The sequence below is a fragment of the Fukomys damarensis genome, unplaced genomic scaffold, assembly GCF_012274545.1.
Source record: "Fukomys damarensis isolate Sample0158 unplaced genomic scaffold, DMR_v1.0_HiC HiC_scaffold_39, whole genome shotgun sequence".
Lineage (NCBI taxonomy): Eukaryota > Metazoa > Chordata > Mammalia > Rodentia > Bathyergidae > Fukomys > Fukomys damarensis.
In genome coordinates this window covers 92,428,281-92,449,462 of record NW_022900951.1, presented here as the reverse complement: position 1 = coordinate 92,449,462, position 21,182 = coordinate 92,428,281, and the positions used below count along the sequence as shown (strand labels likewise).

Sequence of the window (21,182 nt, the reverse complement as noted above, 5' to 3'; positions counted from 1 at the left end):
GCATTAGATATTTTCACCTGATGCCATTTAGGTGGATCTGAGGTTAAAGGTACTTAAAAGAGAAATTCCAGTGTGACTCTTTTTATACTCCTTTGACGATCCATCACTTTCATATTCCTAAAAGTAAAAAAATAAAGAAAAATTCCCTCAAACGTACTTTCTAAGCATAAAACACCAAATTCTTCTGAAAATATCACAGTTTAGTGGCTTATCTATTTTTTATTATATTCTTTTATGGTTTTTGAATTTTTTCTATGTAAATATATTTTATATTTGAAGTTGACTGTAACCACAGTGTTTACAGGGTTTATAAGTTGCTTCTGCATCCTTAATACTGCTTACCTTTGTCTTTAATGTTCAAAATATGAAATTAAAAATGCATTGAACAGAATTTTGTAAATATCTGATATATAATAAGTTTCAGAAAAGGTGATTCTACAGCTTTTACTGTCTTACCATTATTCAAGTAAAATTATTATGAAGGAAAATGTTACTGCGAACAAGCCTATGATAATAAGCCAGTAAGCATCAGGAAAGAAGAAAAAATGCAGCTAAACATAGGTGGAAAAGTAAGTAATTCTCAATGTCAACTGAAGCAAGGCTTTACATTAACAGCAGAGTAGTGATAAATGTTATCTTGTCAGTACCACCTGTAGCTAACCTGTAGTTAAACATTTAATATTGACTTGCCCCATTATTTATAATAGCCAAAATGTAGGAACAAGCCAAATGTCCGTCAATGAGCAAAAGACCAAACAAAATTTGAACAATATTCAAATACTGTTGTCATAAAAAGGAATGAAGTATTGATATACAGCCTCAATGCGAGTGAATCTTGAAACTATTATGCTACATGAAAAAAGTCATATACAAAAGACCACATACTATTAATTTCCATTCATAAAACTGTCTAGGACAGAAGCCAAGTATGATGACACATGCCTATAATCCCAGCTACACAGGAGTCTGGGGTAGGAGGAACACCTGGACTCAAATTAAAAGCAAAAAAGAATGAGAATATAGCTCTGTACTCCCTAGATTCAACTCCAGGACCAAACAAGAAAAAAAAAAGAATAGAGATTTTATGGAGAAAGAAAGTAGATTAGTAGTTGCTTAATTTAGGGGGCCTGAGGAGCTAGGGAAGGTGATGGGGTTCCTTTGCGAGTTGATGAAAAAGCTTGAAAACTAACCATAATGATGGTTGCACATATCTGGGAATATACTAAAATCTATCAGTCTCTCTACTTTAAGCCTCTAGTATGGTATGTGAACTGCTTCTCAATAAAGCTGGCAAAAATTGTGAAAATATTAATATGTCCCAATTTCCTTTTTGATTCTGAAGTTAAGCGGTTCTTACAATGAAAGTGCTATCCATAACATTCTTTCATTTAATACAGCTAAAAAGTAAAGAAAGTAATTTGGTTAGGCGTTCTGACTTCTTCAATATTCTCTCTCTTTGGTGCTAGGGGTAGATGCTAGGGACTCTGGGATTCCAGCATGCAAGCTACACCCCCGATCCCCAATTTAATCATTATCAGTAAGGATAGTAAATGACCATGTATTTTTCACTCTTTTATTTTTGGAGACAAGATGTTTCTATGTAGTCCAGGCTGGCTTTGAATTCAAGATCCACCTGCCTCAGCCTCCCACTTGCAGGAATTATAGGCATGTAGCATTCTGCCCAGCTAACTCTAACTCTTTCAAATATATATACCCTTATTCAAGTAAAATTATTATTGAGGGGATCAAATGTCTTTGAACCAAATCCTGAGGAACAATTTCTCTAGGCCACCACCATTAAGAAACATGGTGCTCTAGGGCACTCTTCTCAAAACAAGTCTCACTTTTTGTCATTTTGAGGCTGCAAAAAGTGGACTCCTGCTGCTTTTTGTGATGCCCTCAGGCCATCTTTTCTATTCTCCTGTTCCTTATCAGCAATTAAGATCTCCTCTACTCTAAATTTGCAGTCCACAGTTTTAGTAAAGCTTCCTTTCTGGCCAAACTCACAACATTTTAAATCATTCCAATAGGCTCTTTGCTCTTTATTCTCAACATAAACCTGTCTAAAAGCCCCCAACAGCAGCCATGCCAAGGCCTCAACATTCGGCTGCCTTGAAATTTCTTCTGAAATATTAAATAGTCCTTCACCCTTAATTAATCTCAGTCTCAGTCAAAGTCTCCGAACAGCAGCAAAATGCTGATACACTTTCTGCCACTGTATAACTCCCATTGTCTGGATTCCATCAGCCAATGCAGTCCTTCCCAGCACAAACCTCCTGAGCCTGGTATTTACTGGCAGGATTTCTATCAGCCTTGTGGTCTTCAGAGCTCTGACCCAGAATTTCCCATCAAGTACAGGGTCAGGCATTCCAACTCAACTTTTTCAAGTGGAATCGCCAAACCTTTCCTAACTCTTCCCCTTCCCACATGTCAGCTCAAAAGTTTCCTAAACCTTTAGAACAGGTACAATCACAGCAATGACACACTTCTCTGGTATCAAATTCTGTCTTAGTTACTTTTCTCATTGCTGAGACAAAATATCCGACATCCAAAGTTAAAGAGAAAATAGCGGGGCATGGTGGCTAACGCCTGTAATCCCATCACTGGGGAGGCTGAGGCGGGAAGATCACTGTGAGTTCAAGACCAACCTGGGCTACATAGTGAGTTCCAGTTCAGTCTCAACTACATAGTGAGACCCTGTCTCAAAAAACCAAACCAAAACAAAACAAAAACAAAAACAAAAAACCAACAACAACAACAAAAAAACCCAAAAAACAAAAACCAAAAAAAAAAAAAACAAAGTTAAAGGGAAAAAGGTTTAGTTAGCTCAGTTTGTAGAGGTTTCAGTCCACAATCAGCTGGATCCAAGTAAGTGTGGCTTCACAGAGGGGAAACCATTCATGGAACACAGAAGGTAGCAAAAGCAACAAGGGAGCTTAACATCATCTTTCTGCCCCTTTTATCATATCCAGACTACTTATTTACATTTTTTTTTTTTTGGTACCAGGGATTGAACTTGGGTCCTTGTGCTTGCAAGGCAGGCCATCAAACCACTGAGCTAAATCCCCAACCCATATCCAGACTACTTAGAGCAGGTAGCACTAACATCCTTAATCCTACTGCCCTTGAGCCTAGCATTGCACCATGAATGAGTCTCAGATTTACACATTCTAGATCTAGCTACCTCTTTAAAAGCCCCACATATGACCACATGAAGCTTTGGCAAGACATCTAAACACAAGCCATAATACTCACTAAGTTTCTAAATTGTCCAGACTAGGCATAAAATTATGATCTTCCTGTCTCAGCCTCCCAGACATGAGATTACAGGCATGTGTGCCACCACACCCTGTGGCACCATTTCCTATGAGGGACTTGGTATCTGTTTTTGTCAACTTTCCCATTGCTAAGATGAAATACCCAACATCCCAAGTTAAGGAGAGGTTTATTTGGCTCATAGTTTCAGAGGATTCAGTCCATGGTTGCCTGGCTCCAGCAAGGCAGGAACATCATGACAGAAGGGTGTGGCCAAACGAAGATGCTTAGTTCACAGGAAGCAGATCAGGGAAGAAGGGAAGAAGGGAAGAGAAGAGGCTAGGTAACATACTACCCAAGGGCACAACTCCATGACCCACCCAGATAGATCCAGATGTGTTGCCTTACTGATTCTCTGGATGGCTCTCAAGCCAATCAAGTTGACAATGAAGTTCAACTGTCATCACATTTGAGGATTTTGTATCCAATGGGGTTCCTGGAACTAATCCCCTATGGATACATGCTATGTGCCAGGCTTCTGTGAAGGAGCTAATAGAATAGGCCTTTTCTTCAGGGTTTCTTTCCTGAATCCTCAGATGTACAGATCCCTTCCATAGTACATGGCAGGAATTTAATAATTCCCTTAAAGAAAACCATATTCAACAGAGAGAAGACATTGCTTTGATTCTCTCTTACAAGATGAAACAATCATCAGACTTGAAATCCTAGGTTTTACTGTTCAATTTAATGTTTATGGCAATCATGAAGTTCCAGGCAGGAAATTAAGGCATCAGCTCTCCATATAGTTACTTGCTGTTATCCATGAAGCAGATAAAATTGAACAGAATACCACACCACAAAGTTTGAGATCTGTTGAGCAAGTAATGGGGAGTAGAATTGTTTTATAGGGCTTCTGCATACATGGATATTTCCACAGCTGCAGAACCAACTACTGCAGAAGTCATGCTGTGCACAACAACTACAATTTAGTAAAGCTGGAAAGAATTTTATTTTTGTAAAAACTAAATGGGGTGTGGCTCATTTTCTTGCCAAAGGGCTTTTTTATTCCAAGACACTGGTGTCTGCTGACCTTCATTTATAGGCTGAGCAATGTCCTATTTAAGTAAAATTAACTCACAGAGGGCTACTTTTTAAAGGATACAATAATTATTGCAAAGAAATAACAATGTTTAAATGTGATTTGTTCTTAGTTTAGATTTGATTATGTTGGGTTATAAGTGAATGTATTTGCACAATTTTAAATTTAGAAATTATTTTATGTTAACAGAAAAAGGTCATATTTAAATTCATTTTCTACATATAAGAATATTTTTAGGTTTCATGAGAACCACTATTACTTTTGTGCCTTTTCCTTCCACTAGACTGCAGGACTACATTATCTGTCTTTGTAGCTTTACAACCTAACAGTCCTGTAGTCTCAGCTTTTCTGGAGGTTGAAGGAGGAGGATCCCAAGAAGTTTGAGGCTAGACTAGGCAACTTAGTGAGCCCCCACCTAAAATAAAAAAAAAATACAGGATGGGATATATCTCAATGGGAAGGTCTTGGGTTCAATCCTCAGTCACACACACACACACACACACACACACACACACACACACACAGAGTGAGAAACATACACAGTTAGTTGAATGAATGATGAAACCATTTACAAATAGACTAAGGTATTGCCTGTGTTACCCCTTGCTTAACTATTATTCTGTGTGTATTAAGTACTATCTCAAGATCTACCTGAGAACTGAGAGCACTTTAAATATTTTTCCTGAGTTTTATATCTATTTAATCAAAGGTTTATAGGTCTTTTTATATAATAAATATTTCAAGAGGTACTCAACATGACATATTAATGTTCCCTTCATCCTTACAAAAATCTCTTAAAGAAAATTTTTCCCTTCTGTTAGCACCTACAAATATATCCTAGCATGCTTTTCTTCTGAAAACAAACTAAAGCTGGAACACTTTGATTTAGGATAAGATACCAAATGCATTGGTTGGCTTGTATTTGTGAGTATGTACATCTGTCAATATAATTTTTTGTTATCTACATTTAATGACAATTTGACTGTATTTATTTTTGAATTATTATATAATAAAATATAAAATCTTATTCATAACAACTTGCAAAAATGACTCAGCTTTAGCTTTAAACTGGAGACCTACAAGCTGGTTAAAATATTTGTTGAGTGTGTCAATATGCTTCCTTTCCTGGTTTTTGCTTTTGAAAGCATACATTAGAGGAAATAATAGGAACAATAAATTAAGATTTACGTGTTTTAGATTTACCCATTTCTAAAGTCTACATGTCATCTTGGAATGATACTGATCTAATTTATAAACATCTGCCTTCCTCAGTATTTAAAATTTTCATTTTTCTTCCATTTTTTTCAAAAGAAAATATTCTAACATTCACATTTCTACTATTTCTCTTGTGAAAATACTGAAACACTCAAAGCTTTTTCCCTCTCCCCCCAAATCAGGCATTGACACTACCTATTACCTTTCATCCTTATTTAAACTATATTTGTCAGTGGCAATGAGTTTATAATGGTGTCTGTAACTTATTAAGTATCATGTTTCCAATTTTCCCTTGAAGACTAGTTCTTTAAACTATTGGGTGGTATAACCCTCACAAAAAGATGAATTAAATGATAAACAGGTTTCTGAGTCAGGCAATGTGGCTCCTTTAACCTAGAACACTGCTAAAACTCTCTGTATTCACAATGAAAGGCAGTAGAAAACAATATTTTCACCATGTTATCACATAAAAAGAAAAGTAACTATTTTCTTTATCTTGGATGGTGATATTTGAGGAAAAAGGGATAAAATTAGAGGAAAATGCAGGGTAGAGAGATATCTGATGAGGATCATCTAAGACAACATACCTGGCCTGTAAATGTGACCGTTATTGAACACATACTATTTTTAATTGTTTTGTACATGTTTCATTTAATTGTAAGAAAAACATTGAAAATCATGTGGCATTATCTCCTTTTATTGATGGGGAAACTGAGGTTACAAACACCCCCCATGCCAAAGAGGTATGATGTGGCAAAGCCCTTGGAACTAATATTTTATGCTAAAATCCATTCTATGAAATATAGCATATACATAATACCCATAACAAGAACAACAACAAGAACAACAAGAACAAGAACAACAACAACAACAACAACAACAAAATCTGATGGCAAAAATGAGTCACTGGGTCAGGCAAATCTTCTAGGTCATCACGGAATGCCCAGACCAATAAAGTCCTTGGTGAGGTTGATGAACTACAAGAAGGAGAGAAACACCAGGGAAGGGTCTGTGGAGGAACGGGGGTAAGTTGGAGTGTGGATATGCAATGTACAATGAATCATTCAAATACACAAGATGTTTGTTAATTCCCTTGCTTGTAATTGAGGGAGTTACCATATGTATTGAAACCAGGACAGTGGCAGGATCAGAATTATCATCATCTGTCTTATTATATTATTTAAGCAACCTGAATGAAACATATCAAGTATTTGAGAGGGCCAGGGATGTAGCTCAGTGCTGCATGCTTTCCTGGTAAACACAAGGTCCTGAGTTCGATTCCTGGTACCAGGCAAAAAAGGTAATTTGAGAAATCAATTGCCTAAGCTAAAAGTGCCTATCAACAGTCACACACTCCAGAATAAAAATTTTCTTTAGGGTAATGAAATGAGTTTTACAGCAACCTGATATATGAGGACTACATAAAAACAAATCTGTCTTCCTTCCTCCATTAACAGTTCCTTTCCCAAAATAAAACTTCCTATAATTGGTACACTCCAAAGGATCCTACTTCGTTTTGCTATGCACTTGTTAACTGTTCAGAGGGAACTAAAATATTTCAAAGACATATAATTTACCTAACCAGACCCAGTTTAGAGTCACATACGATAGAGCATACTATGTAAAGAACAGTCCTTTTAAAATGTATTTATTTATTTATCTATTTGGGTAGCAAGTATCAAACTCTGGAACTTGCACTTGTGAGGGAGGTGTGGTGCCACTGAGCTAAATCCCGAGTCCTAGTCCTTATTTTTTTATATACTTAATGCTGGAGATTGAACCCAGGTTGTCATATACACTAGGCAAGTGCTCTACCACTGAGCTACATCCTTAGCCCAATGCTATCTTTTTGTTTAAGTCAATGTTTAAATTATAAATACCATCAAAGGAATTCATCTTTAAAATGATCTTGGCAATTTCTCTTGTATAAAATAATCAAAAATCTGCAAAATTATTTTTGCCCAAAGCATTATCAATAGGAAATGGAATCAACTTATAGGTCCTAAAGAATTAGTCGAATAAAATTAAGTGTCCATTTATAGTATATCATATGGTAATTTTAAAATATCTTAAAAATATTTAATTACTTACAAAAATGTTTACAAGACCATGAATTTGCCTAGCATGTGTGGGGCACTGGGTTTGAGTCCCAGCACTGCAAAAAACATAATGATTATACAGTTTATATACTCATGTTTTTCTTTTCTTTCTTTTTGGGGGCTGGGGTGGGAGTTGAACAGGGCCTCATTCATGCCAGGCAAGTACTTATACCACTGAGCAACATGCCTATTCTTCAAGTTTTAAAAATATCTCTCCCCATATGAAATGAATAGGTTAAAAATAAAAGCATGTGTACAATTGTATTTTCATTTCCTTCATTATAAATTCATGTTTTCTTCTAATTTTTATAATGATCTTGCCTGGCCTGGACTACATAGTAAGAACCTGTCTCAAAAAAAAAAATAGAAAAGAAAAACATCCAAAAAGCTCATATACAAAAAAAAACTGCAAAACTTCTTAAGCCTGTGCTACTTACAGTACTTTGCTAAGTAGGTCAATTCTTACATATCATATATTATATCAATAGAATATGCCCTAGGAAAAATTTAGTATCATATTCACCTCTGGGCAAACACTTTGCAGACTGTAAGAGTAATTCTCCTTGATGTGATATACTAGCCCAAAAAGAACCATCAGTGGCAAAAATGGATACAAACAAGCAAATTAAGACACAAAAAAGTTCAAAATCATACTCATCTTGGCTGAAGTTAGCTCAGTAGTAGGGCATGTGTGTAGCAAGCATGAGGCCCTGGTTTCAATCACCAACATTAAAAATCAGACCCATCTATGAAAGACAATGTATTATCCAGTGCAAATAGCAGAATGTCTAAATGCAACACTTATGTAGATAGGACATATAATGTAGAACACAACAATATGAATATGAAAAGCTGTTATAATGCCTTAGCATTTTATGAATAGTAAAATATATACATATATATTCATGTCTGTGTATATTATAGGTTAAGGTATTCAAAGTTCTATTTCAATGAATGCGTTACAAGATTATAAATAATTTTTCTACTGAATCTTATAAACCAGAGGTAGTAAAAATAAGAGTAAACTTTACAAAAGAAAGTGATTTCTAATACAAAAATGAACTCACTCTTTAGAACTACTTATATGATACCTAGTTATTTTCTAGTCATTTAACTTATGGTCTCTTGCTTATTTCATTTTAATTAAGTACTCTCACTTGACAAATGACACTTCCACAAATGTTGTTAAATATAATTTTAACTGATAAAACAAAAAGCACAATAATTTAAAGAATGGTAGTTATAGAACCATCATATAATTTGCAAAATGAGAATAATGCAAATTAACTCCAGGATGGAGGTTGAAAATACCCTCAGAAGTGATTTAAATCTATCTATCTATATTTTGTTTAAAAAAGAGAAAATCCACATTAACTTGTCACTTTTGCTGTTATTGATGGCATACCACTTATAGACTATCTCTTCCTTATGTATTTGTCCATGCTTACATCTTATCCTTTTCCAAATGCAATTAGGAGAAACTCTTGAGTTTTCATGAGCGATTTTGCACAAAACCTCCTATTATGGGCAATTATGAAGCTAAGAATGAAGTATGATAAGCTAACAGACTGTAATGCTTACCAGTAGTGGCCAAAATACTGCTTAGTAGTTAATTAAAAAGGGAAAAAAATCAACAAATTAATGGCTTCAACAGGCTACTTTGCACAATATTTGATGGAAGAAATGTAAGAACATATTTCATGCAGACTTTTATTCTTTTGTCATCATCTATATCTCTTATTTTTTAATTACATTATATCTGACACTATTTTGCCTTTGCTTTTAAAATTGGATGGCTGGAGACTTTTTACAGAGATGTAAAATGTGGCAAAAGCAATGATGACAACTCTGCCATTTCTGAAAACAACTTCTTTCTTCCTCCTCTTCCTCCTCCTCCTCTTCTTTCTCTTCTCTTCTTCCTTTTTTTTCTTATAGTGTTGGGAATTGAAGCCAGGGCTTGCCTGTGCTAGAACATTAGGCCATATCCCCTGCCTCTCTGAAAACTTGTTAAGGCCTCAGTGTTGGTATGACATACTACTATGGTACTTTAAATTTTGATAGCATCTGCCTACTGAAGAGTCAAGGCTTCACACAGCTCACTTATGCTTTCAGCATGCCTGTGAAGTGTGTGGATCTGAAACAGATGTGTTCAAAATACAGCAGAATCCAGATACGACCACAGAGAACCTCAGTGATTTACTGAAGATGACCTGACTGTCCAGGCTACAGAAGCCTAAAAGACCCCAGATGCCATGTACGATGTCTTTTCCAATTAACAGCACTACCTTCTCATAATCAAGCACAATTCTAAGCTTTTAAGAAAACTTAAGATTTTTTGTATTATAAAATCAGTATATTTATTGTGCCAAAAATTTTTGTTAAAGAATGATATAAATGGCATGGCCATATTTTATAGAACTAACATCAGCCATGGAGAAGTCTCTGGCTGTCATCCTTCCAAACAGTCATCAATTCGTCAACAAGCTATTCAACTTGGTTCAATACAGCTGCATCAAAATATGGAAAATCACAGTATGGGGATGTAGCTCAGTGGTAAAGCACCTGCCTAGCATGAGCAAGGCCCTGGTTCCAATCTCAGCACTGCAAAGGAAAAAAAATTGGCAAATCAACTGTTAAATATAACTGAAAGAAGCCAGATTATAATTCCTCTGAAAAGCAATATTAGCCAACCAAAATCCTTGAGGCATTCCTCATTTTATAAATGAGAAGATGTTTGGTATCTGGCACACACATATATTCAGTGTAAGTTATCAATATAATAATTTTAAGTGACTTTCTCAAGGTCAAACTCTGAGTCAGTGGCAGAGCCATGAATAAAATCTAGTTCCTTTGAAACCAAGTCCAACATACTTCTCCCTTCGTATTTTCATACAACCACCAATGCTACTCCATCCCTAAAGCAGTTTATACTCACACTTTCCTTTCAAGTGCTAAGAATATGGCAATTAATTGTGAATTAAATTAAATTTGTTGTGAATATTTAAAAAATGTCTCTTCTCCTTATGTAAAATAAATCAATTCATGTATGAAAAGTCATACAACTGACATTTAATAATCAGCTAGTTTCTATAACCTTAACTAAAGCTCTAGCATAACCAAATACAGACAGTTGTAACCACTGGTATCTAAAAGAGCTTCTAGCCAGGCATGGTAGTGCATGCCTGGGAAGCTGAGGCAGGAGGATCACCAGGAGTTTGAGGCCTGCCTTGGTTACATAGTGAGTTTCAGGCCAGCCTGAACTACATACTGAGACCCTGTCTAAAAAATCCCCCAAAAACCAAAAAACAAAAAATAAAGAAATAAGTGGGCTTGTAACATTGTAATGCATCCAAAATGCTTCTGAAGCCTCAAACACATTGAATGTACATTACATGGTATATTGCTCTCTAGAATAATTATGCATAATCAAAACATGACCCAGCTGTTTTCTTCTAACCTTAGTTTTATTATTTTCACAGATCAAAAATTTTTCCCCTCTAGATCACTATTCAACAAAAGAAAAACTGTCATGAGGAAGTACAGAATGATTCTAAAAACAGATTGTCCTGTTACTGATAGATGTTCATTTTCAAATTTTATTTTATACCAACTATTTGTAGAACCTGTACCAAAGAGCAAAATCAAGACATGTTGTGGAATATACATTCCATCCAGATCTTGCCAGATTAAACAATTCATACGTTTATCATATGTACAAAGAATATTGTGTCAATAAATTTTGTGGAAATCCAAGTAGAAATAATGCCTAAAACCGAATTATGCAATAACAGTAAGTGGACTTTCTTCTTTTTCCCTGTTAGTTTCACCAGAGAGAATAACTTTAGTGCTTAGAGTACCATGGCCAAGCTGCCCTTTTCAGTAACAGTCATACTGCTTGTCTAGGAGCAAAATTTCATTGGGTTTTTGATAGTGCCCTGGATACTGACATTCTGCCAGTATAAATAGTGACAGTAAAGTTTAATGTGCATGTAACCATTTGTAGAAGACATTTAATCTCACTTACAATATTACTCAGCAGTTATAATTAATCTTTCTATCCAAAATGCCATAAGCTTGGTCATTTTTAGCAGTTAAATCTAAAGAGCATCAGGCTAAATACTTTGGACTTTAAGACTACATAATGTATTCAACTCCCCATCCCAGGTAAAGAAGCGGGTTGGAATCTGGCTGTATCTATCAGTAGAGATTAAGAATTAGACTCACAATTCATTAAATTTACTAAAATTTTGAATTCATTAAATCATACCACTAAAAAATGAAATCAGGAACATTGAGGGTATTTTTAATTTTTGTTTGATCTTTGGTTTTTTGACAGTGCTGGGGACTGCACCCAGGACCTCAACACATGCCAGGAAGGCGCTCTACCACTGAGTTACGCTCCCAGCCCTTGAGGGTGGTTTTAAATTCAGGATCACCCCAAGACAATGAAATGTTCTGGACTAGAGCCTGGTGATGATTCTGTTTTGATATGATTTTACAATATTTAAAGCATAATTTATCTCATGGGACTGGGAGTGTATTTTAGTGGTAGAGTGCTTGCCTGCCTGTGCAAGGTCTCAAGTTTCATCCCCAGTAACAAAAAAAGTAAAAAGAAAAGAAAGAGAAAGAAATAAAAAATAAAAGAAAGAAGAACAGGGAATTTACTTCTTTGCTACTGTAACCTAGTTGGATAGTAGTATCTGTTTGTTTTTTACGTTAAGCATTTATTAAGAGGAGTTCAATCTAAAATCATGTTGTCACCTCACATCCACTAGGGGTGGTCTACCTACCAGTGTAGTTAACTCTAGTAGTTTGGGTACAGTTTAAATCCTCTGTGTCTCAAGGTTAGCCTGGGAATCAGAACTATGTGTTTTCAGGTACTTCTTGGCTTTCAGGCTCAGAAACCTATGCACAGCAAGAAAATGGAGTCCTCAAGTCATTCAGAGGTGACTATTGTAAATAAAAAGGAGTTGAGGCCAAAAAAATAAAAAAGAAAGTCAAACTCCCTTAAATATTCCCAGTTTCATTTTTATAGTTTCTGCCCTAGCTGTTTTCAAGACTGTATATTAAATGTATCCACTTTTTGCAAGTAAGTAAAGCTTTTAAACTCCTGACCTTGGAGATTCCTCTGCCTGTTTCTGTACTCTGCAATATATAATCTAAATAACTAAACTGCCACGCTTTCCCAGCAGTAATCTTAACTTGGGCCACATGGATGGGTATAGGGCAATATGGGAATGTTGTTTGAGGTCCTTTCATTATTCTAACCAAACCATGGACAGGTAAAAACCTAACCAACTCCATTTGTCAAATTTAGTATCAACTGTTTTTGAGTATGATTTCTGATTTGATCCACTCCAACACCACAAATAATTGATGGTTAATTTTAGTTGAATTATCCACCACCTTTATTTAAGCAGACACCCAATGTATAGAATGGTTCAACTAAAATATAGGCCAAACCAAAGTATCTGGGTAGATCCTTTAAAAAAGAAAACACTGTCTCATGGAATACAACTTGAATTCTTGCATTTAGGAATGTAACGGACCACAGTGAAAGGACAACTTTACTAGAAAATAATTAAAAAGATATTTTAAAAAATTCAAAAAGCCATAATGAGCTTTAAAGGGAACTGGAGAGAAATATGTACACCACACACACACACACACACACACACACACACACACACACACATTCAAGACTTTATTTTAAAAATAGCTCCTGTTTTCATTTTGGATAAAATTGGAGCATCAAATTCCCTTTCTGTTACACTCATCTAAATGCAAAAAATTCCCTTGAGTGGAGGCTAGGTCACCCCTCCCCCCTTTGTCGCAGAGTTTTTGGAATATGGGCCTCAGCCATTACATTCCATTTTTAAAGTCAAAAGACGTCATATGATCATTACTTTAGGGGAATCAGACTTGGGGCACGTGATGCCAATTGGCCTTTGTGGGTCTGTGGCCACTTAGTTGGAATTCACTCTAAACTGCGTCTCAGGCATCAAATTTAGGCTCCTAAATACAGGACATTTTGACATCCATGTGGAGTAAGTGCTTAGTTCTTAGTGGTTTTTAGTTTCACCTGCTTTCCCTACTTACTGTGGTCAGCCAAGTTCCCTTCCCCCCTCCTCATCTCTCCTAGCAGGCCAGCACCCCCAGCCTCCCTTGTCTGATCCTAAATGTTGAGGCTCCCCAACTCAGTTCCAAGCCGGACCTTCTTCACCACTGGGGATGTTAAAGGCTCAGGAGAGAAGGAAGAAGTATCTTGGATGCTAAGTGTCAACTGGTATTAAACCCACTCCACCTCCCCGACTAGGACCAGCTCCCGCCTGGAGCCAGGCGGGAAGTAGGAATGGCCAGCATTCTAAGGCAGCTGAGGCGGTGGCGGCGGCAACTTTGGGACTGGCGAGAAGCCAGGGCGGGGGTGGTCGGCGTCCCCCAGCCCCTAGTTAGAGCTCTTAAGTACTGCGGGTGGAGAAAAGTAAACACGGGCCAAGTGCAGCTGTGCGGGGGAAGGGGCGACTTAATCCCCCCTTTCTGTTCAGCTTCCCAGGGATCCCCGATAGGTTTCGGGCTGCTGCAGCTGCGACCGCGCGCTCTGGGCTGCAGAGCCAAAGGAGCCGGGCAGGGAGCAGACATGCGGCGAGGAGTCCGAGGAGAGAAGAACTGACAGGGGCCGCCCCGGTGGCCCGGGGATGTTGTGCTACTGAAAGAAAAAAAGTGCTTACTCATAGGGAGACGCGGTGCGATCGCGACGCTGCGGGTACTGGCAAGGGAGGGAAGCAGACAGAAGGCAGGCGACTCAAGCCAAGTTCCTTTCCCGGGCCACGGCACTCCACCCCCGCCCCGCTCAGAGCCTCAGGGTCGGCGGAGACCCGCCAGGTCACCCGAGCGGGCAAGCTGGGAACGCTGGCGTCGCGGGTGCCGGCTCCGGGATTTCCAGAGTCCGGGCGGGAGGGAGGGGGATAGCAGTGGCTGGAAAAAGATAGCAGAGGGAAGTTAGGCGCTCGGCTTCCACTTCGGGGCCGCGGCGGCGGAAGGTAATCTGGTTAAGGCGTCAAGGAATCCAGACCGAGGTGGACAACAAGTTTAGAGAAACTAAAGAGAAAGCACCGTCCTCCAGAGTGGAGATGTGCTTTCTGCGGGGGGTGGTGGGGAGCCCTCGGTCACTCCCACCCATTCCTGTAGAAAAAGGTCGCCTGAGCGCCCAAGGGCTCCGACTGCAATGTCTCAAACCTCTGATGGTGCCCAGCCCCGGTTCCCTGGTGCGAGGCACGTTCCTGCCGAGTTTTTCTGAGATGCTCTCCCCAGGACCCACTCCTGCCCGTACCCAAGAAACTCGCTCTCCCAGTGCCCGCCCAGGCCTTCAAAGCACTTACGTAAAGTCGCAGAGTCCCCGGTCTGGCCCGACAATCTCCGACCAACGCACTCAGACAACTTCTGCCCCTTGGAATCTTTGCGGCTGCGGTTCTGAAGCCAGCGTTCCCTCCCCTCCTTCCAGCCCCTCCGCCCTCCGGCCGCCGCCATTGGCTCGGTGGTGTTAGCAGTAGGCCTGGGAACCGGGAAGGGGATTGGGCCACGAGACTGTCACACCAACTGGGTGGGCGCTGGGAGAATAGGCACTGGGATGGGCACCCAAGAGGGATGGGATCTGTAACTTTGAGGCAGGGAGCAGATACTATACTGGTTCTCCGCACGTAATTGTTCCGTTTCTGCTTGGGCTAAGGAAAAAGAAGTTCACAGTCTTGTTCAAGAAATCTTTGGAAGAAATAACAAGATGGAAATGTCAGTACTGGAATTTGTTTGTTTTTTTTTTCCTCATTGAGTTTATTGGTACATTTTAGGTATACAGTGCAGTTACATTCATCATTGGGATCTTGTACCTTTACATGACAGGTCTTGGTTCTCATGTTTTCCCCTTGTCCCTGCCCTCCCTTCACCCCCCCTCCCCATTTACAAACATTTTATTTCCATTTTTTCAGTTTCTCCTATTTTTTTCTTTCCCTTATTAGCTTTCCCCTACCCTTCCCACTTTCCCTACACCTTTAGCCCCTTCCTATTTCACATTGTCCATTATATCATTAGGATCTTATGTACTATTATAGTTTATTCACACCAGACGGTACCCGAATTTGAATACCGCCTAGTTCAGGCTACGGAGTAGGGGAGAGCACAGTTGTCCCTGGAGTCGTGAAGAGAATCTCGCATGGGAAGGGACATTGCTGGTTTCATTTGCTTGATCTACCTAGGTACCTAAGGACTCCTGAGGAAAACCTCAGCAATCGTCCCTTTCTTTGAGAAGTGAAGAGAGCTCAATGGATAGGGCGTGGCTCTCCTGCTTACTAAATTGTTGACCAAAATCACCCGTCTGGTTTGTCCAGAGAGGGGTGAGAGGTGGGGCTGGGAGGAGGTGGTGGAAGTAACTTGGTTCCACTCATTGGTTCCGCTCGCTTGTTGGTTCCGCTCGATTCTCATAGATCTCCTTTCGCCAGAGGAAACCTGGAGATTGCTCCAGGGTCCCAGCATACCATTTCTTCTATTCCTCTGCCTCCCTCACAGAACTGACCTCTTTCATTAATGCATGCAGAGGTTCCCCTCCTTATCTGCATTCCAATCCTTTGGCTCATCCCATTTCCAAAATCAGCTCTGGAGGATCATAGTTTGAGACATTCTTCAGGGTCAGGTCCAGAAGCTCGCTTGTGGGACAGCTGTAGCAAAGAAGTCTAAGTTCTTTCCTGTTTCAGTCACAACTTTTTTGTTCAGGAAATACGCGTTTGGGAAGTTTTGTAAAATTTTTAAATCATTTCACTTAAGGCCCATTTTACATACAGTAAGAAAATGCTAAATTAACAGAGACTTAAAAACGGAACGCTCTTGGGAAGGAAACCCTCACTTGATCTGCTATTATGAATCTCCGTAGAGAAATGTACCTGTGGTGAGTGTCTGGGCTTCTCACAGGAGAAACAGGCTTTCACACATTGCAGAAAGGCCAGACTAGCAGAGAGGGTTTGGGCACTGGGAAAAAGCCTCGTTAAATATTAATTAATGATTAACCCAGTGGATGAACTTATGAAAGGCACAGGAAGGTGAAAAAGAAATGAAAGGGCAATCATACTTTCAGAAACATTAAATTTCTGTTTGAGAGATTTTGTACTGGATCAGGTTTGGGTCAGTACAAAAATACCAACATCAACATACAGGTGTTGAATCGAACACGCAGAACTTTGTCATACACATTGATAATAGGCTCTAAAATGAGATTTCTCGTTTTTCAAGAATTGGACCAAATCTTGGCATGGTTTTGGGAATTCTTTACACAAAATTTCTAGCTACATTCAATAAAATACTCCAATGTTTCACCTTTTATGATGTCAGCCAGCCACTGCAGGACAACTTCTACCTGCTTTTAAATGTAAATTACAGTAGCTGTAGCCTGAAGGGATTGCTTGTCTCCCACTGCAGACTTCTTTGTCTCATTTAACTTAGTATTTGATTTTGGTTTGTTTTAAAAATTTTAGCACTTAAAGTAAGTCAAAATATTAAAAAAAATCTATGAACATGCTATTTACATTTTTGATTCAGAAAAGCTTACATAGAAGCTTTAATAAAAGTCTTCGGTCATCATTAACATTGAAGATGTTAAAATTTAAATTCTATTTTAATAGTAAATGCTTTCATTTCACAGTTTCAAAACTATGGGGTGCTAAAGGGATAGAACTACTTACTGTCTCAGTAACTTGGCAGCAGATAAAGTGTGCCTTACACACAGTATGTATTTGAATTGTAGTTGAGATTCCTGTTTAACAAGCCCAACAGTATAATCCAGGTAGATCTGCTTTTTTAATGAGCATTATTAAGAGAGCCAATTTGATGTAAATAAGCTACCTTTGTGTGGCCCAAAAGCTAAAGACTCATAATTTAGCATTTTGCTCTTAAAAAAGGTGTCTGTCAAAGCCCTAGACTGCATTTCTTTACCAACTCTCACACCATCAGTTTAATTCATTTAGAATAAAAACCCCTAAAATTTATAGTTTTCTTATTTACATAAAAATGTACATATAATCTTCAGAATACACTCCAGCTATTTAGAGACAGATTATAGGCTCTTATTTGTCTTAACTACACTATGTATAATGCCTAGCACCTAGGAGTTCAGTAAATGTTTGTTGAAGTAATGGTTATTTTATGAATCTATTATTGTAAAACAATAGCAACAAGGTGCTCTCTCTCTCTCTCTCTCTCTCTCTCTCTCTCTCTCTCTCTATGATACATATCATAGACTCTAAGGGTTTACACCTTTTCCTTCCATCTCCAATTTTTAATCTCACACACTTTTGTAATAAATAACTAAAGCAATATCCAAAAATGTTTAAACTTAGGATATGTTTGCAGTATATAATGATTATACTCATCATAGGAAACTGGTATATATACATAACACATCACGTTGATTTATCCCTTCTCCAACTCCCATTTTAAAAAGGTTTATTTTTGCCAGCATAACATTTATTTATTTATTTTATAAGTCCTTATCAAGTTATACCGATTAGCTGACAGACTAAAATATAAAGCATATAAATATATAAAAAATATAAAACTGTAAGACAGTTATGCTAAATCAAGGTACACTTTTAGATACATTGCCCATGATGAATTACAATAACTTTTTCTCTTTTCTTTTTCCTACTTTCTGTCTTTTATTTTGGACTTTATTTATATATTGGGTTACTCATATAAAAGAAACCATGTGGTATTTAAACTTGTGTGTCTGCTTCAATTAACATTATGGTCTCAAGGGCATCCACTTCCCTACAGACGATGCAAGTTTATCCATTTTATGGCAGGGCAGTACTCCATTTTGTACAGATACATTTTGTTTATCCACTCATTTGTTAATGAACATATAGGCTGCTTAGAAGGTTTCAATATTGTGAATGGTGCTGCTATAAACATGGGTATGCATACACCATTGTGACATGATATCTTCAACTGTTTTGGGGAAGATACTGAAAAGGGAATACATGGGTCAAGTGGAATATCTACTTTTAGTTTTTTTGGGAATCTCAATATTTATTTCCAAAGCGACTGTGCCAGTTTACACTACTACACAGCAATGAAGATGTGTTTCTTTCCCACCCTCAGTCTCTCTTGTGTTTGTTATTGGTTGATTTCTTGATGGTAGCCATTCTTTCTAGAGTAAGAGGAAATCACAGTATTGTTTTAATTTGCATTTCCCTCCAATGGCCAGTGATGTTGAACATTTTTTTATGTAATTATTGGCCACCTATACTTCTTCATCTCAGAAGTGTCTATTCATTTCAGATGCCCAGTTTTTGATTGAGCCATTAAATTTAGTGGGTCTAATTTTTTTGTGTTCTTTGTATATTCTAGATATTAGTCCTTTGTGTGAGGAGTAGCTGGCAATATTTTTCCTATTCTGTAGGTTGTCTCTTCACTCTGTTAATTGTTTCCTTCGTTGTGTAGCTTTTTCATTAGATGTCATCCCATTTGTTGATTCTTGTTATTATTTCTTGCGCAATTGTGGTTCTGTTCAGAAAGTCCTTGCCTGCACTTGTGTCTTCAAGAGTTTTAACTATTTTTTCTTTCAGCAGATTGTTTTTATTTTAATATTCACCTTTGATCCATTTTTATTTCAGTTTAGTGCATGGTGAGAGAGATATGGGTCTAGGTTCCATCTTCAGCTTGTGGAAAGCCAGTTTTTTCAGCAAGTTAAAGAGGCTCTTTCGTACAGTGAAAGCATTTGGCTCTTTTGTCAAAGATAAGGTAGCTGATGGTGCTTGAAGTTGTTTCTATATCCTCTACTCTGTTTCATTGATCCACAAATGTTTTTGTTTGTTTATTTGCTTTGTTTTTTGCCATTGCCATCCTGTTTTTATCACTGCACCTTTGTAATATAACTTAAAGTCTGGGATTATGATGCCCCCATGCCTTGCCCTCATTGCCCAGAATTACTTTTGCTATTCTAGGTCTCTTCTGGTTCAACGTGAACTTTTAGATTGCTTTCTCTAGTTTTTTTATTGAGATTAGGACAAATTTATATAGCAATTTTGGGAGTATGGTCATTTTGACTATATGTGTTCTGCCTATCCAGAACAGAGGATGTCTTTCCATTTTCTGATGTCTCCTTCAATCTCCTTTTTTAGAGTAATATAGTTTTCATTGTAGGAGTCTTTCACTTCCTTGGGTATGTTAGTTCGTAAGTATTTCATTGGTCTTCGATGCTATTGTGAAAAGTATCATTTCCCTAATTTCTCTTTCTGTGAGTTTATGGACAGAAACACTGTTGAGCTTTGAGTGTTGACTTTGTATCTTGCTCTATTAGTGAATTTGATTATTAATTTTAGGAGTGTTTTGGTGGAGTTTAGGGGATCTTCTATGTAGAGGATCATGTGATCTCCAAATAATGATAATTTATTTATTCATTTCCTATCCATATCCCTTTTTATTTCCTTCTCTTGTCTAATTGCTCTGGCTACTGTTTCAAGAACTATATTGAAGAGACATGCTAATAGTGGACATCTTGGCTTGTTCCTGATTTTAGAGAGAAAGCTTTCACTTTCTCACCATTTAGTATGATGCTGGCTGTTGGTTTGTCATAGAGGACTTTTATCTTATTGAGATGAAGACCTTCTATACCTATTTTCTTAGGGGTTATTTTTTAAATCATGAATGAATATTGGATATTATCAAATGCTTTTACTGCATTTATTGAGATAATTGTGTGGTTTGGTCCTTACTTCAGTTTGTGTGGTGTACTACATTTATTGATTGGTATATGTTGAGCCATCCCTGCATTCTGGAAAGAATCCAATTCAGTCATGATGTATGATCTTTTTAGTGATTTTTTGCATTCTATTTGCCATTGTATTATTGAGGATTTTTGCATCTATGTTCATCAAAGAGTTTGGCCCGTAGTTTTTTTTGTTTGTTTGTTTGGGTCCTACTTTTGGTTTTGGAATCAGGGTAATGCTTGCTTCCAGGAAAGCCCTTAGGAGTACTGCTTCCCTTTTGATTTCACTAAAGAATTTGAAGAGTATTGGCATTAGATCTTCTCTAAAATACTAGCAGAATTCCATGGTGAATTTATAGGGGCCTCGGCTTTTCTTATTTTTTTTTCATTAGTTCTTGAATTACAATGACTTATATTGGATTATTCAGAATTTTTATTTCAGCTTTGGTAGCTCCGATGTATATAGAATTTATCCATATCTTTTTTTTTTTTTTAAACAGGGTCTCACTATGTAGTTGAGACTGACCTGGAACTCACTACGTAGCCCAGGCTGGTCTCGAACTCACAGTGATCCTCCTGCCTCAGCCTCCCAAGTGCTGGGATTACAGGTGTGAGCCACCACATCCGGCTTTATCCATATTTTCTGAACTTCCCATTTTATTAGAGTGCAGATTCTCAAAATCATTAACCAATGATCTAGACTTTTGCCAGAATCCATTGTGATTTCACCTTTTTTATTTCTAATTGCATGGATTTGGTCTTT

At 37.7% G+C, this 21,182-nt stretch overlaps 1 protein-coding gene across 3 annotated transcripts in view; it reads right to left on the bottom strand.

Annotated features, from left to right (window-relative positions):
* Pls3 (plastin 3) overlaps positions 1-15,168 on the bottom strand; it is a 91,962-nt gene extending 76,794 nt beyond the window's left edge. The window contains exon 1 of one of the 3 annotated variants that reach the window (XM_010609947.3): positions 15,048-15,168. The gene's annotated coding sequence lies outside the window, so the exon portion shown is untranslated. Of the gene's footprint in view, positions 1-14,396; positions 14,600-15,047 lie in introns of those variants that run through there. The other 2 variants (XM_010609944.3, XM_033760283.1) reach the window with 2 other exon arrangements.
* Between the last annotated feature and the right edge of the window lie 6,014 nt (positions 15,169-21,182).